General features: G+C 33.5%; 1 protein-coding gene across 1 annotated transcript in view; it reads left to right on the top strand.

Annotated features, from left to right (window-relative positions):
• Window positions 1-3607: 3607 nt before the first annotated feature.
• LOC106134989 (allatotropins-like) overlaps window positions 3608-18392 on the top strand; it is a 38821-nt gene continuing 24036 nt past the window's right edge. The window contains exon 1 of the mRNA XM_013335149.2: window positions 3608-3662. The gene's annotated coding sequence lies outside the window, so the exon portion shown is untranslated. The remainder of the gene's footprint in view (window positions 3663-18392) is intronic.

Genomic DNA, 18392 nt, shown 5'->3' with positions numbered 1-18392 from the left:
ATCATAACTTTTCGACACATTGTTGACTGTACTGTTTTGTTAATGTGGTCGTTGGCTTCATCTATAACCAAGATCCAGGATTGATGAATTGACTTTTTACGTTTGATTTCCACAACATTCCTTGAAATAACTTTTTCTGTTCTTTCTAAGCTTTTACATTGAAATCGGACATCAGAAATAGCATGAGCTAATGTCGAGAGATAACATTATTTTCTTGGAAACTTAATGTCACGGAGGTCAAACAGACACGACATTCTCACTTCTGGATAATGGTCATACGAATCTTCCTAAGTCAAAATTTCAAATAATTTTAGTAGGCAGTAATTTTTTTTTTGAATCTTTTCTTGGAAACTTAATGTCACGGAGGTCAAACAGACACGACATTCTCACTTCTGGATAATGGTCATACGAATCTTCCTAAGTCAAAATTTCAAATAATTTTAGTAGGCAGTAATGTTTTTTTAGAATCATGATACCATTTTTAATTAAACCCCGCTGGTATTAATGTTCTTAAACCATGACAAAGACCAGTTTATATTAAAAATTCAGACACCAGGTTGCGTAAAATCGAGCGACCTGTCACCTATCCAATAAATATCTCTACAGGTACAAATTTGTTACGCAATAAGATTAAGTTTGTTAAAGATTTAGCCACAAAAGGCTCTCACGTAGTTACTCACAAACTTGGAGCATAGGATTTCTATAGTAATTACTTCGCTGTCCCTTATCTAGATAAGAAACGTAATTATACTTTATGAAGTAAAGGAACAGAACCTAAAACATCAATTGGATAAATGTAATTAGGTAAGTAGTTACTATTTCTATTGAACTTTATTGTTTAACGTTTGCATATAATTTTATTTATAGAAGAACAGTTAAAATTTACCCAATCCAAATCACGTCTATATTCCTTGCGGGGTAGACAGAACCAACAGTCTTGAAAAGACTGAATGGCCACGTTCAGCTATTTGGCTTAATGACAGAATTAAGATTCAAATAGTGACATAGTAAAATAATCTTCTTTATCATAATTATATTAATAATCATAATCATAAATTTCTTGGTCCTTTTTTCCCTTTTATATTATTTTACACTGAAAATTTGCATGTCTGTTATCGGACTGAATATGTACTGATAATTAACTCGAATAGGAACTGTAATTAATATCTGAAATATGTTAAATTCAAATAAACGATTTATTTGATTTAAGAGCGGGGGTCCCCTTTTGACTATGGAATATGAAAGCCATAGATATAGAATAATTGTGAAAGTCATGTTCTTATAAAGAACAGAATTTTAATAAAAAATTTTTTTTGTAGTGACCGAGATATTTTTTTTTTGTTTTTTAATACAATTATTAAGATTTTGTGACAACACCTAACGCTAATAATCTCTTTTCTATTAATTTGACTGACTTTACGATCCGCGCGGGAAGAATAACAGCTGACCTTTGTTTCCAACGTAAAGGGAAATTAAATCACACTAAACATAACAATGGTAAATAATACCTTTGAGTTTTTGTCATTCCGGGTACTTTAGCAAAGGATCGCCATCTCTTTCATATGGATATCGTAAAAGGGACTAAGGGAATTTTCACATTCATCAAGTGCCGCTTTAAACATGACTCAATAAAGGTAAGGTGCCTCTTCAAGGTTGTGGAGGGCAGATGGAAGTTCTTCGTGCCAAAACTTGAGTTATCCAATCCAGGATCTTAAGGCGTAATAATATAGTCGTAAGGCGCACCCCGAGCTCCTCTCCAGAGTGGTGAGGACGTAACCAGAATTATCACCAGTAGGATAATCCTGGTTACATCTTCCCTCCCTCTCTACCTGCGCCTTCTAGCGCTTGCATTCATACAAACATACACATGGTCACGTCTATATCGCTTGCGGGGTAGACAGAGCCAACAGTCTTTAAATGACTGAATGTCCACGTTCAGCTATTTGGCTTAATGATAGAATTGAGATTCAAATAGTGACAAGTTGCTAGCCCATCGCCTAAAAAGAATCCTAAGTTTGTAAGCCTATCCCTTAGTCACCTTTTACGACATCCATGGGAAAGAGATGGAGTGGGCCTATTCTTTTTTGTATAACGCGTGTGTTCTATAATTCTAACATATCCTTTAAGTACACGTATCTGGGGTCAGGTACAGTCTACAACTAATTTAAATGTATTAAAATCATAGCAAAATATCTTTGTCGAATAAATATTCAATACAAATAGTCACGTCCCCTACATGGTAGACAGAGATAACAATTTCGAAAACACCGGAAGGCAACGTTTAGCCGTATGGGCTTAGTGATAAAATTGAGATTCAAATATTGACAGGTGGCTAGCTCATGGCCTAAGAAGTTTGAATAAATATTAATATTCAAAAAGATAATTCAATCTATATTTTGTAATAGATGATAAATATAGAAATCATTCATTTTACTTATGTCAATAAGTGAAAAAGCAAAATATAAAGTGTTGAATAAGGTTTATTTATTAAAACTTATTAAAATTTAAAACTTTACTAATACGTTTGCATTACTTTTAGACAGAGTAAGAAGCTAAAATTAACATGTGCCAATGGTCATTTTGCAGATATAAACATACATACATAAATACAATCGCGTCTTAATTACTTTCGGGTAGACAGAGCAAACAGTTTTTTTTAAACAAAAGACTAAAAGGCCACGTTCAGCTGTACAGCTGAAACTTGCTATGAACTTTAAAAAATATCTTGCATTACTGACTGACTGATTGACTATCAGAGACAATGTACAGAGGACAGTACAAAACATTCCCTAAATAACCTGCATGATTGTTAAATTTCCACATGCGACCTAAAAAAAGTTTATTTCTAGAATTTTTAAGGAAACTAGAAATAAACACGAATTTTTGTTTAACGAGGGCGGACAGTTGATTAAGACGTAGGAATAAAATTAAAAAGTGGTAAGCAATGTTATAAAATTTAGATTTTGTTTTTAACGAGGAAATTTAAAAATCGTAAAAGGTCAGTAAAATGGCGACGCCATCAAAAGATATTCCTGGATATGGCGAATACTAATGTCTTTATTATACGAGGATTTCTTCAAATGGCTCCTAGATTAAGTAATAAATTGTTAGACTCATTAACTTACTATAACATTTAAATTACCACAAGTTTTAAAATATCACTTAAATTATTTATTGTAATACCTTATAGTCTATTTAGATATCATACAAAGACTAATGGATAAGACGAACATACCTTGATCAAATCAAGGACGTGCTGGCGAAAGATTAGGTAAAGAATACTCACAAAAACAAATATAATAAGAATGCAATCTATTTTCAAAACAGGATACAAGATACCTTATGACATTGCTACGGCTTCCAAAGCGAAAACCCACACAAAGTTGCATTCTATCTAAAAATAGACGCGTCCGAACCCGCGGGCAAAAACTTACTTATGTACATCATCAATTCCTATTCGCAGTTCAAAATGATGATCGTAGCACGTCGTAGGCCAGGGCCTACGCACGCCTACGCTGGGCGCGGCGTAGCGGCGTAGCACCAACCGCTACGCGCGTTGCCCGTATATAATGTGCCGTGTTCCATACTTCGCCTCATTTCAGTGAAGCGCGGGTCTCGCGCAGTCGTCTGTGCTTTGTGCTCTGTGGGTCATTAAAGTTTAGGTAAGTTTTAGTTTAGGCGGTAACAACTTTTTTTTTTAATGCAATTGGCGTACATTTTGCAGGAATGTTGACGCCGATGTTAATTAATTTGGTTAAAAAGTTTTGTAATTTTTCGAAATAATCCAAGTATTTTGGTATGTTAGTTTATAAAACTGTACTGAAATGACGAATTTTTTGCATAAAAGTTCACGCCGATGTTTTGAAACTTTCGTAAATTTTCTAAATGAAGCAAATAAGTTTCAAGGAAAGAAAATTTGGCTACTTTATGATGCGTCTTATTTATTAGTAAACTATCAACTTATATATTTTTCATTTAAAAATACATTTTAAACAAATATCATAAAAGTTTAACAACTATAATAACCTGACAACTAAAAATACTTTACCACTCTTTTACTAGGGAACTAATGAACATTCAAACCAAATCTTAATCAAATCACATCTAAAATGTAATAAAAGTGAATATAATACAACATTATACAGTTCATAGTTCATAGTATGTGACTATTTTTATAATATCTCCCAGGGGTGCTTACTGACCTATATAATGGAACTAATCCATTTAATAGTACAGTTGATATCATGGAAACAATTTTAACACGGCAAAAAAGTCTCCGTCGGTAAATTAAAAAACCAAAAATTAAAAAAAAAAACACAAACTATGGCTGCAAATTAATACATTATATTTTTCACTGTTCAGAGCCTGATGTTATTTTCTATATTATTTAAATTTCTAACTTCACGTGAAAACCTATTGCCGTGTGGTTCCCGCCACTTGAATAGAATAAGATCCCTTCATCTCTCTCATTCATATATTGGAACTTTTACCAATATGGGTTAGATTCCTCAAGATTACGGGAGTTGCTTTGAGTAAATACCTTACTTATCCAATACAGGATTACGGTCAAAAGCCCACGGGCTCCTCTCCCGATACGTAAATATGTAACCAGGATAAACGCCAGAGGGAAGAAGTCCTACTCAAGGAATTTAGTCATATCTGGGTTCCTTTCTGTAGAAACTATAGTGGCTCGCGGTCCGCCTTTCGACATTTCACTCTCCACTTTGTCCGGTTTTCGGCGTCCTCAGATTGGCTCGCATAACATCTATCGCGACGTCTGAACAAGATGTTTCTAACCTGCTCTTCTTCAAGAAGAAGAGTTGGGCCCGACGGAGACGGCATGACATTTATTGTCCAGATAGTCTACAGGCTTCCCCATAACATGACCGTACCAACAATACAATTCAATCCCGCTAATGCGGTTCCTCATGAGGTTTCTTCGAGAAACTCCGCACGTCTAGCGCAGCAATTTCATCTCCGTGACAAGCAGCTCCTGTTCCAGCATTGGCCACGCTTCACAGCCATATAACAGGCTAACATAAATTTCTGTAGGGAACTCTCTTACAACTCCTAACAACTAACTCCTGACTTCAAAGTACTACGGGATCTTTTTGTTTTACACTTTTATTTTTACTGAAACTCTTCTTTAGCATCCTTAGTCATCATATTCGAACGGGGACTTACGCCTGGGAAAGAATAAATAAATAAATATATACGGAATTCGCAAATCACACAGAACGATATAGCCACAAACTTAGTTCGAAACTGTTGTGATGGGATTTTAACTCAATGATTCTTTACTTTACAATAAATACTCAAATAAATATTAAAGACCCAGGTTAATCATGAAAGTTATATTTCCCAATAATCATGATCTGATAGGGAATCGAACCCGCGATTTTTTTTGTTCAAAAGTGAGAATCCATAGAATCAACAAACTCCGTTAAACAGGCCGTCCAATTATAATATTTTCAAATTCGTTTCAATAGCCTTTAGTGCCTACACAGTATAATGTGTAAATCATAGAAATCCGATTTTCATGTTAAATCGAGTATAGGTGGGTATTTGCTTGCACGGGAATGAGAATGCCAACACAAAATATTTTCAACTCGATATTTCAGAAATATCCGAATCCATTTTAAACTAATGTCGTTGCGAAAAAGTATCTGAATTTTTAATATAAAGTTCAGAATAGATGGCGTGTAGCTAATTCTTATAATAATGGTTGGATGGCAGTTTTCGCAAGTAATTACTTTACTAGTTGCTAGTACGTTATTCTAAAAAGAGAAATAAACAAAGATAAAAGAAAGAATATTTATTTGGTACAAATACAAATTAAAAATATAATACACATCCAAAAATGTACTAAAAAGGTCTCCGTTAGCAAATATCACAGTGTGTGCCGCGAGTCATTAGAAAATGAAAAAAATCAAGTAATCAGAGTAACCTGAAAACAAATGGTTAAATTTAAGTCCAGGGCAATATAGCCCGGGCTAATTCTGAAATAATCGCCGTTCTGACTTTCGCCCATTTGGGATAATTTGGCTTGTGCCTTTTACGACATTCATAGGAAGATAAATAGATTTGATAGATTTATTTTGATATTTGACACCTTAAGTGATGTTTTTATTATGGGTTTCTCTTGAAAAATGCAAATGGCATTAATATCTTTTCGCAGTTTCAACTCCCACAAAATTTATAAAGTGAATCCATCTAAGTAAATATACTTTGTTTTTGACTCTTGTACGGGGTACATTTCAACGGGGAATAATAGGGGTATTCTAAACAAACTGAACTGATATTCTTACATCATATCAAAGACGCTTGAAAGGAATAGATTGTCTATATTAGAAATTCACGCGAGCGAACCCAGAGAACATTCCGGTACTTTGTAAATATGTTAATCCACTTATAAGCATATCAAATTTCACCTAGGCACATAATTTTGTTCAGCCATCAAGAGCGATGACTATAATATTATTTTAGTAGGATAACCCCTGGAAATGCTGGTGACAGATATATAGTGTTTGAATGTACTAAGGTCAGGCAAATTAAAGCTGGTTAAATGTTCAGATATACAGGTAGAATAACCATATAGATTATATTTATATCTTCCAGACCATGATACAAATACCTACCACTTTTCTTTTCTTTTTTTCTTTATTATGGTTTCCACCGTACTTTCGGTGATTCTGCCAATGTCATGGTTTGAAAAGACACAAAGTTACGAAATTGGTCGTTAACAAATGTACAAAAACTACAAGTAGGTATTGTTACTGAAAGAAAAGTTAATGATAACAATGTGTAGTGAGTGTGTACGGTATGAAGGTTACCTACCATTTGTTGAAAGATTCGCAGATTGTAAAATTTTAAAATATATAGCGATATTTTTTTGTATAAGTTGAGAGTGCTTTTGTCGTTTCGCTTTTATACACAAAGAATAAAAAAAATACGCACGAATTTCACATGTAGGTATATCACTGTTTAATGTCGCCCAGAGCATATCGATACATTTGAAATTGTATGATCAAAGTTATGTCGTTAAAAGAGTTATTTTCCTACCCACCTGCCGTTCCGATTGGTTATTTTATTACAGAATTAATGAATTAATTGCTTTTGGAAATATTTAACACGCGTTCCAAGTGTCAGGGAACGAATGAAATTAATATAAAATTTGCAGTGTTTTACCACACATTGTTTCTTTTCAAACTATCTACTTTTACAAGCAGCTGTTTATATTTTTGCTAAAAACAATAAAATACACAAAAAATTACTGTATATATATATATATATATACATAGTGTCGTATAATACCGGAGTAGATAATGTGAATTACAGTAAAGATAATGAGGCTATTTAATCGGTTAGCACCTTAAACTTATTTTTGGTTTGGTTTTGGTCTGATCTATAACTTGAGTTCGGGGTTCAGATAGCAGTATTGCATTGTATAAAGAAATCCTGTTACCAAATTATCTAACGTAAACGTATCGTATGCCCCTTTAAACACCAATTTTGCAATTAAACAGATATCCCGTATGAAAAAGCTGAGTAAAAATAACTGAGGACTTTATTGCTTTCTTCGTAGGAGAAGCGCAAAATTTAAATAAAAAAAATATTTTTGCTCGAGGCTTTGTTCTCATACAAATTTCTAGAAAAAAGAATAAAAAAATATGCCTGACAGTATATTTAGTCACTATCAAATCTACAGACAGAATTGATAGTGACAGACGAGCAAAAATATTTTTTAGTTAAATTTTGCGCTTCTCCTACTACTAAAATTTTTGAATAAACTTCTTACGAGCGCTTTATTTTTATTAATAATTTTATTAGAAGTGTGTAAGGAAGGAACATAAATTAATGAATCTTGAACTAATCGTAAATCAATTTCTAATCACTAAGATTCTATCAGGACTTCCGTATTTTCTTTCCAGGGCGTCTATTTTTACAGAACCTTCTCGGATCTAATAGCTTTTCCTGTATAAGTAAGAGCAACTTGATTTTATTAGTCTCATGTGCTAAGGAAGTATATATTGCATTTTTAATTTGAAAATCTAAATATATTCGTGTTATGAGACACAGGATCTAAGTTCAGACACCAGACTACATTACTATACCAGAAAAGGTAAAAATTTTGTCAACATTATAATAGATATGAGAGAAAAATAAAAAATTCTACGATGCATATAAAACAGGACACTGACTGACTGAATGACGAACATGTAAAAGCTCAACCAAAATCCCTGGGTCTAAAGTTTTGCATTCGGCATGGAGGTTCTTTGTAGACCTCTCGTTTAGTTCATGATTTTCCAGAATTTCCCGAGAAGGGAAATTAATAGGATTGCTGGCGTTTTATATTTTTTTGCAATCTTATGAATCATTACTGAAAATAGTTTCTATTTATTAAAGAGAAAGATGTAATTTTCTTTAAGAAATTGTAGTACTGATACTAGCTTAAATCTGTTCGTGAGAAGTGTGACAATATTTCGTCATCTTGGGAATTAAATCAATCACTACCTCAATTCCATCACTAAGCCTTCAACGTGGCTGTTGAGTTTTAGTGGCTCTATCGAATCCGCAAGGGATAAGACGTGCGTGGATACAAATCGAATCTCTGAATGGCTTCTCCGACAAATTACCATGATAACCTTTAGGCCGCAGGAGTTAATACAAAAACATTTAACTGAATTTTCACTATTCACTTCTTCTTCGTCTTACCTTCAATCCCTGTTACATTCTGACGTAAAAGACGCTTCTTGCGTTCTCCCGTACTCTTGAGTTCGCCTTCTTGACCCAGGATGAGGTGAGTTAGGTTCCACACGAAGCGACCACTGACTCCCACCTGACCCCCGCAACCTTTTTTTCAACCGCAGTTGCTGAAATGTACAGGTTTCTTCAGGATGTTCTCCCTTGCCGTTAAATATCGGTCACCACTCAAACTAATGTACATAACTTAGAAAAATGTCATGGTGGCCGTGTTAGAATGTGAACATGTGCCCCAATATTCGTATCAAGAATTTTCAAATACCTTATCTCTTCGACTACCTACCGACGCTCTAAAAATCAAATCCGTGTAAAATTCTACGTCGACTCGTAAATTAAGCGTTAATCACAAAGAGATAAGCAGTTCAAAGGCCTGACTTGAATTAAAACCGACAAAAAGTTAATTTCATCATGAAAGGGTTTCAAAAAATAATTAATTAGTGGTTGCTTCAACTGAAAAGTTAATTGCAAGAGAAGGGAAATACCTCCGAAGTAGCTAATTTGAGATTAGTGCCGTCACGTGACAAATCCCCTTAAGTTTAAGAGTTTTGTAAACAAATTCAGGGCACAAATGGAAGATGGATTAAGCATGAGATAAATCCGCTTGTCAACGTTTGTTTTTTTATAACACACCTAAGTAATAAATGAAAAGTAAGTTAAGCAGTTTGCAGTTTTTAACTTTGAGGCTGTAACCCTTAAATATAAGTGTGATTTATGTTTATAATACATTCAATTTTAAAAAATTATATTCTGGTAAAAGGTCCCGTCAGAGTACTCAACAAGCTTTCACGAAGAGAGCTATGAATGTGGATGATGCAAAAGTATGCAGGTATTAAGGCAAATAGAAAAATTTAGTCTCTGCCTACCCTTCCAAGAAAGAGGTGTGATTTTATATATGTTTGAAAGCATCTCGCTATCTTCAATCACGTGAAATTCAAGCCACGTCGTAGGTCACTCAAGTGCATTAAGATGCATGCTTCAATAATTGAGTGACGATCATTGGCTCATTTCAATGAGTTACTGTTAACTTACAGATTCTGAATTACGGTTATTAATGGACTAGCTATTACCAGTTAGTTCTACTAATATCCCCGTGTTGAAGTAAAATTCCCGAGTAGGGATTTCCATAAAATTTGCCTATTTTTAACCTCTGATAATTCAACTATATTTTATAAATGGTTTCATAAAACTAAACTTATTAGGGATGCTTGAGAAACGTCAACTCATTATAAATTATTTTAAAAATACGTTTAAATCTACAAACAAGTACAAAAATATAAAAATTACAAATGTTCTATAACAAATAAGTAAATAAATAATCCGACAAGAGCAACTTCTCTTGTTGGATTATTTATTTATTTATTTTAAAATCCGTTTCTAAACATTTATCTAAGAAAAGCAAACAGTTATTCTATAGTCGGACTAATAAAACATCCTTGCAAACGTAAATTTTAAGTTCAAACAGCCACGGAGGTCCTCACGTCCACACACGTCATTACCCTCCCTAAGGACAGTCGGGTAATTTCATTACACACCTACGTTGCTTGTATGTTTGTAGAACACTAATTAATTAACGCTGGTGTTTAAGTGAAGAACTGATAGTGAAATTTTAGTTTGAAAAACACCAATATGGCCAACAGTCGAAAATAATCCAAAAGATAATTCGAACCTTTTTACAAATACATCGTTTAACAATGAAATTCGAGAAAATAAAAACTTTTTATGTAAATGTTGTTATTTGGTATGGTGATAAAAATATATATTTTATAAACTAGTGTTAGTAACGTGTACTTTATCCCTTACGGGGTAGACATAGCTAACATATAATGGAAATCGGTTCCGTGGTTTCGACGTGAAAGACGGATAAACAAATACATAAACCTAAACAGCACATACGCAAACACACTTTTCTATTTATAATATCATCATCTCCATCGTCAGTCACTGTGTCGCAATGGGAATAAGGCTCATTTGAAAAACGTAATTATACTGGATAGCGCGTTTAACTTTTTAAAATGAATCTGATTCTGTGATGCGACTTCTTACAGCATCTCAGTGAACAAGTTTAATAACAAACATAGCGGGTTACAACTATCCTGCTAAACTATATTTGAACTTAGATAACCATAGACAAGCGGTGACATTGTAAGGTACATTATGTATGGGATTTTTTTTTATGATACATACATATGGTCACGTCTATATCCCTTGCGAGGTAGACAGAGCTAACAGTCTTGAAAAGACAGTATGGCCACGTTCAGCTATTAATTCTCTATTTTTATTTATTTATGATGATTTTACAATTATTAAAGTGGTATTAAAAATGAACTAAGTATAATTGAGAACACTTTTTTTGTTACCAACATACTGTGAAAAAAGATTCGGCACAGGTGTAGCCCATATTTCTCACATAGTCCATAAAACTAAAACATCTTGCAAAAATCGGTTACGGCTATTTTAAGACATAACTAACACATGTGCAACTAGTGTGATAGTACTTTTTCTTTTTTTATTAAATTTACGTACAGAATTGGATGTTTAGATGTTAAATTTTCATTAGACTCCGAGACTGTTTTATAATTTTTTTTTTTAAATTAAAAAAAAATATTTTTTATTCAATGATACATATTTAGTCCCGATCATCCGAAGAACGAAATCGGAGATAATAATCATATGAGCGTCTGTGAATATTTAGTTTTCTTTGATATTCTAAGAGCAGGGTTGCGGAATTGTTAGTACTACACCCATTTGATAAACAAACGTTATATCTTAAGGTTCAAATTTTCGTTTAAATTTCAGTCAATGCACTGTAATGATACCCTTGCTTTCTACAAAGAGGCTTAAGTACTCCCATTATATGGGTAAATTCGTTTATGAATATTATGCAAAAGGGAACCACACAAGCTTTAAAATTGAAGGGTTCATAATTAGATAAGAGGTTTTGGTACGCACTTAAGATATTTAGTCTTTTGAATGTTTGGAATTATTGATGTGTTTAAGGTATAAGTTTGTGTCTAAGTATAAATATCTTAATATAAAAAAATTTACCTTGAGTTTTAATTAGTTTTGTGTTCTTAACCGTAGTTTTTACCGCCAACAGCCCCTCCGGAAGAGATTTCAAATGTGTGTTCTTTTAAATGACTTTTAAATCTAATACGACTGTCCTTATATCTTCTAGTCAATTTTCTCTACAATTTAAAAAAAACTGAAAGTACTGGCATGAAATAATTTACTACAATTCCCAAAGAAGTTCTTTATTAAGAGTGCTATATAAAGTGGCCACTTCACGGCCGGCGGAACCAGTCTGCCTCGACATTTCACAACTTCGTTCAACTTTTCAAACAATATATACACGGGAATAAATGACGCGTTCGCTATTCAATGCTCGAGTTGTGATGTGCAAATGAGTGGAGTTATTCTGAGCTATTTACGTGCCGATATGTTCTTCGCGATTAGCTAAGTTCACCTTTTGAACCGATGATTTTTATTTTTCTAATAGAACAGGTAATTAAAACGTGATTTTCATAGGTATATTCTCACATTTTAGTTCTATTACTTAAATGAATTTAAACGCATGAACTAATATACCCAGCTTGCTGATATTAATTTGCTTACTGAAATTATTTACATTATAAAGCTTTACATACATACATACATACATAAACTCACGCCTCTTTCCCGGAGGGGTAGGCAGAGACTACCTCTTTCCACTTGCCACGATCCCTGCATACTTCCTTTGCTTCATCCACATTCATAACTCTCTTCTTGCAAGCTCGGCGGTTTCGGGCACTTTTGACCTGACCCTTCACCAGGACGTCCTTAATTTGATCAAGATATGTTCGTCTAGGTCTTCCCACCCCGACCTTTTCCTCCACACTCTCCTTGTATATCTGCTTAGTCAACCTGTTTTCATTCATCCTCTCCACATGACCGAACCATCTCAACATACCCTTTTCTATTCCTGTAACTACATCTTCTTTCACATCACAACATTCCCTTATCACGCTGTTCCTTATCCGGTCACTCAATTTCACACCCAACATACTCCTTAACGCTCTCATTTCCACCGCATTTATTCTGCTTTCGTGCTTCTTTTGCCATACCCAACTTTCACTCCCATACATTAATGTCGGGACCAACACGCCCCTGTGCACAGCCAGTCGAGCCTTTTTGGATAGTTTCTGACTGCTCATAAAGGCATGCAAAGCTCCATTCACCATGTTCCCCGCGTTCACTCTCCTTTCAATATCACTATCACACTTGCCATCTGATGTAAACTTTGATCCTAGATATACAAACTCTTTCACTTGCTCAGCTTTTTCTCCTCCAATCAAAATATTACATGCTGTCATTTCTTTCTCCATTTCAAAAACCAGTGTTTTAGTTTTACTTACGTTCACTTTCATTCCTTTCTCTTTTAAAGCTTCATGCATACAGTTTACCATCTCCTGTAACTCCTCCGCTGATGACGCCAGTATAACCTGATCGTCGGCATAGAGCAGACATTTGACGAGTAATTCATTCATCCTTAATCCACTTTCAGACTCTTTCAAATCTGTCAAACAACTATCCATAAATAGGTTGAACAGCCACGGTGACGCAACACATCCCTGCCTAACCTACCTATAAAGCTTTTACGGTACAAAATAGATAAAATGTGCATAGGAATTGAGAAATGATTCTTATAAATTAAAATAAGATTTCCTTGTGTTATAGATATTTATTTAGATTTTTATTTGTACCTATTATACTAGTACATACCTTTTATCTAATAAAAACATTAAGCAAATTTAAAATATATAATTTGTTGTCATTTTTTGTGTTATCGGTTTGCTTGAAGCAAAAGAAATATTCATAGATGCAATTGCAAATGCAAATGCGTTGCAAGTCAAAAATTTAGTCTCTTCCTCCCTTCCGGGAAAGAAGCGTGATTTAATATATGTTTGTAAAAAAGCTATCAAATTAAAACTAAAGATATCTAAGAGAAAAAATGCTTTTCACTCAATCCGCGTAAATTAAAATGCATGATAAAATGCAATGTCAAACTCTTTTTCAAATATTCACTTACTTAACGGTTCCTCTAAGAATTTCCATGTGCGGCTGTATTATGGCCGCTCGTTCTACATTTTATCTCTCATTGTAGCTTTTGTCATAACGAGATGCGATATAAAACCACAAATGAGATCGTAGTACTTTTCATAATGAAATTCTTTTTATAGCCGTGTATAAGTATTTTTGATTTTTATTAAAGTAATTTTACTTGATTTGTGTAGTGTCAGAGCAATGTTATCTGTAAGATTATTTATATATGCAATTTATATAGGTACATAACAAGATATATCTCCAACCTTATCCCTAACATAATAACCAGAGTTAATAGTCCCAAAACCAAGCTAAGCATACTGAGCTACGTATATTAGTTTTGTTGTTAACCTATAAAACATAAAATGATCTTCTTGACAAGAGATGTCTTCAATTTTAGTTTATGTATGATTGAAATTCCAATATACCTCAATTGTAACTATCTATGCTTGAACAGTTTAATAATCAACTATTAATCTAAGTTAGGTACAACTGTTGCGAATAGTTTTGCATTGAGGTATCGATGAGTCTTTGTCTGTAATCGATTTACCTCAGTGGTGTTCAAAGTTGCCAAGTACCTGAGTACAAAGTAAGTACTTTATACCGTCTGTTAGTATTTAACAGGAAACTCGTCTACATTTAGCCAAGTTCAAGGAATTAACAATTTCAATTCAATTATTTATATTCGCGTTGGTTTTACTTTATTCCTATAGCTTTTTAGGTTAATTTGATTATTTTTTTTTATAAATGGAAAACTTACGTAACATAATATTTGACATACATACATACATAAAATCACTCCTCTTTCCCGGAGGGGTAGGCAGAGACTACCTCTTTCCACTTGCCACGATCCCTGCATACTTCCTTTGCTTCATCCACATTCATAACTCTCTTCATGCAAGCTCGGCGGTTTCGGGTACTTTTGACCTGACCCTTTACCAGGACGTCCTTAATTTGATCAAGATAATGTTCATCAAGGTCTTCCCACCCCGACCTTTCCCTCCACACTCTCCATGTACATAATATTTAACTTATCTCAAAAATACGAGTATTATGTTTGAAAATGACCTAGGCATTATATTATTAAGCGTAACTATAAATATTTAACGTAAAATAAACAAAAACATAAAATTGATATTCAATAGTTGTTGTTGACATTAAAACAAAGAAAGAAAATGCTCTCTTCAACATACCTACGTACCAAATTACCATGTTCTGCATTTAAATAAATTTAACGCTATAAAAACAAATTTCACGAACCCCACCTTTTCTTACATACTACATTTTAAATATTGAAGACATTTTACATACTCATAGGTACATTGAACACTATATATGTAAAATGTAATTGCGTTTCCTTTTGTAACAGCTTTGGAAAGCGAAAAATAACAATATGGAGTCTCATTCCCCTTAATGCCTCTCAGATGCACTTCATTTGGATAGTAATTTGTATGCACGTTTTAACAATGAACATTCACTCAGTATTTACATTGATGTGTTGTCCTGTCACACAATATGCTGATGCGAGTTATTTGGCAAGTTGTAAAGGGTACGATTTAAAATTACCTATTTTATTAACAACTTAAACCTTTATTAACCACTTAATTAAGCATATGGGGGCTCCCAATACATATAATCACGTTTATATCCCTTGCTGGATAAACAGAGCAGACCTAATAATAGAATTGAGATTCAAAGAGTGACAGGCTGCCAGTACATTGCCTAAAGATGAAAATTTAGAAGCCTCAAAATTCAAAAACCTTTTTCTGTAAAAATTGTCTGCTCAACTCGCCTTTCCACTCGTCCTGTTTGACCGATCAGTGTAAGACGGTAACTTCAATATAATAAGGCTTTTCTTTTAATTGTAGAAGCTAAACCAAAATGGATATTGGAGTGGCTGTAGGATCGACGCATCCGATATTATTTTAAAACGATTCGTATTATCCTATAGCAAAATTAATTTATTTTCAACTTTTAAATCCGATATATATGAATGAGATTTAGTAACGTACAATTAAATATATTTATCACAGGGATTATTAATTTTAATATTTAACATTTTTGACGTCAAATATCGACTCGTCAAGTCAAAGCAAGTTACGAGTATTTTAACTTTTAATTTTTTCTAAAGTCAGAATTTCAATAATACATACATACTGTATCGTATATATCCCTTGTGGGGTAGACAGAGCCAACAGACTGGAAAATACTGAAAGGCCACGTTCAGCTGTAAGGCTTTATGATGGAATTTTGATGGAAGGTGCTATTCTAAAGTGCCGGAAACCAGACGGCATATTCTACACCATTATACATAATAATTATTCTATTTCTATCAGAAGTTTTTGTATCCTATGCAGGCAATAAAATTATTAAATAAAATTGCCTGGTGTTTAAAGTCCATACCTAGTATATCGCACAAGTTTTTGTAAACTTAAATAACGAGACTCTACTATCCTCTATATAATTAAATAAATTTTAATGTCAACCATCAATGACTAATTTTACTAAGATCCAAACAAAACCAACGGGCACAGGGCCAGAAATAACTATGTAGACGACCCTTTCAGTTTGAAATTCAAACAAACCGATGTTAAAATCGCTCAATCACCACCCATTCATAAACTAGGAGGGTTCACTTAATCGAGAAAGGTGTTTACGTGAAAAGATAATTAATGCTCTCCATTCAATTCATTGATTGAACCGTACGTAAGCAGGTTGGCAATTTACCCGGCATCTTTCTCGGAGAAATTAGCTGAAACGTGGACTTTGCCATGTCAGTGACATTGTTTTATTCCTTTAAGATTTTATTTCGATTAAAAGTTAGTCAAGGGAATGGCTTATGAGTATGGGATATATAGATCGGCGATAGACTAGCAACCTGAGTCTCGATTCCTTATTTAAGCCATCCAGCTATACGTGGTATGGCAGGGGAACTTCTTTGGAATACTTTAAGTCAGTTCAGAATCTCCAGATGCCATCTCATATTTTGGTGAACACATTAATTATGAGATGATTGGAGGAAAGCCTTTATGAAATTAGTAGCTGTATTAAATACAGCGTTTCCTTCTTCAATATGGTCAAAACTGTATATAAAAAGAACCTATTTTATTTATTGTACCCATATGTATTATAGTACCAATTATATGCCCACTATATTATAAATGCGAAAGTAAGTTAGTTTGTTACATCTTCAAGCCTTTATTAAGCTTAAATTCAAACATAATAGGTTCAAGTCAGCAGTTCCTATAAGGATAATCCTAGTTCTAATATTTATTATTTAGATATGGCACATTTGTTTTACAAGCGACCCAAGAGAGCTTTGATTTCCTGATAACGCAAGCGACCCAATAACAACCGCTGCTAATCTTGTTTAATTTGTGCGGGCAGTTGCAAGTTATTTGTAAGACGCAATATGAATTATAATTCACTTTCGATCATATATTTCTTTGATCATATCTTCAGTAATATTATGATCTTTCTGAAGATATAAATTTCTAGAGATATATATTGTTACTGAGCGTAGCTCATAAATATTGTTTAAGAAAACAGAAAATTAACAATTTTTAAATAAAAAAAAAACGATTTTACCATTATTCCTTTTACAAAATCAACCAAAAAGTCTGCTCTTTTAAAAGTCTCTTTGACGGTGCAACCCAAGGCAAACTTCCTATAAACCTGCAATTAGTTCTTATTCGCAGCCCTGAGGCTTTAAAGACAAAGAAACATCTAAACCATAAACTAGCAAAGTTAAAAGATAAAATTCAAACTCAAAGCACTGTTTTCCTTTTTTATTCTCGTTAAGGAAACAGCAAATTGCAACCTCCCATCTGGTGTCAAGAGTGCAGTTAGATCTTCATTGTTTATGTACAAAGTATAAAAGCGTAGGTCAGTAGAATAAGAAATAGTTCTTATGTCGCTGATAGCCGCCATGTTTCTTTTTTTACTTTTCTGTGGTTGAATACTTAAGATCTATTATTACTAAAGTTAATTTTTTTTAAAACCGCTCTTGTCACAACTTTGGAATATATCTGTTTTCACTACTTTGAAAAAAAATTAAGTTTTTTTTTAATCAGTTGTTTAAATACAAGCATATTAACATTAATATGATATGATATACATATTATAACGTTATTATACGAGGGAAAATTCAAAACCAATGGGAGATATAGGGATAGAAAGAAATAAATTTATTGGGTTCAACATACATCACACCACAATGTTCGCTGAATCAAGTTCACCCACATAATAAATGATGAGGAATTATTTGAGTTAGAAACAAAACAGGTTTCAAAGGCGCGATGTAGGAAACAAGTGGAAACAAGGGAAACGCGATCTCCTTTGAATATTAAGGATAGTCAAATATTCGGTCTCTTTGAGTAATTAAGATCTGAGGCTTTGTCCCGCAACACTTAATAAATTTGACGAATATCTTGCAATGAAATATTCTTGGCCTACCTGATTATTATCTTGAATATAAATTATAAAAGATACAGATTGACTGAATCTCGATTTCATTACTGAGCCATCCAGCTGAAAGTGGCTTTTTAGTG

This window comes from Amyelois transitella, chromosome 11 (assembly GCF_032362555.1).
Source record: "Amyelois transitella isolate CPQ chromosome 11, ilAmyTran1.1, whole genome shotgun sequence".
NCBI classification, from domain to species: Eukaryota; Metazoa; Arthropoda; class Insecta; order Lepidoptera; family Pyralidae; genus Amyelois; species Amyelois transitella.
The sequence above is the reverse complement of the archived record's forward strand: the minus strand, read 5'-3'. Positions and strand labels throughout refer to the sequence as shown.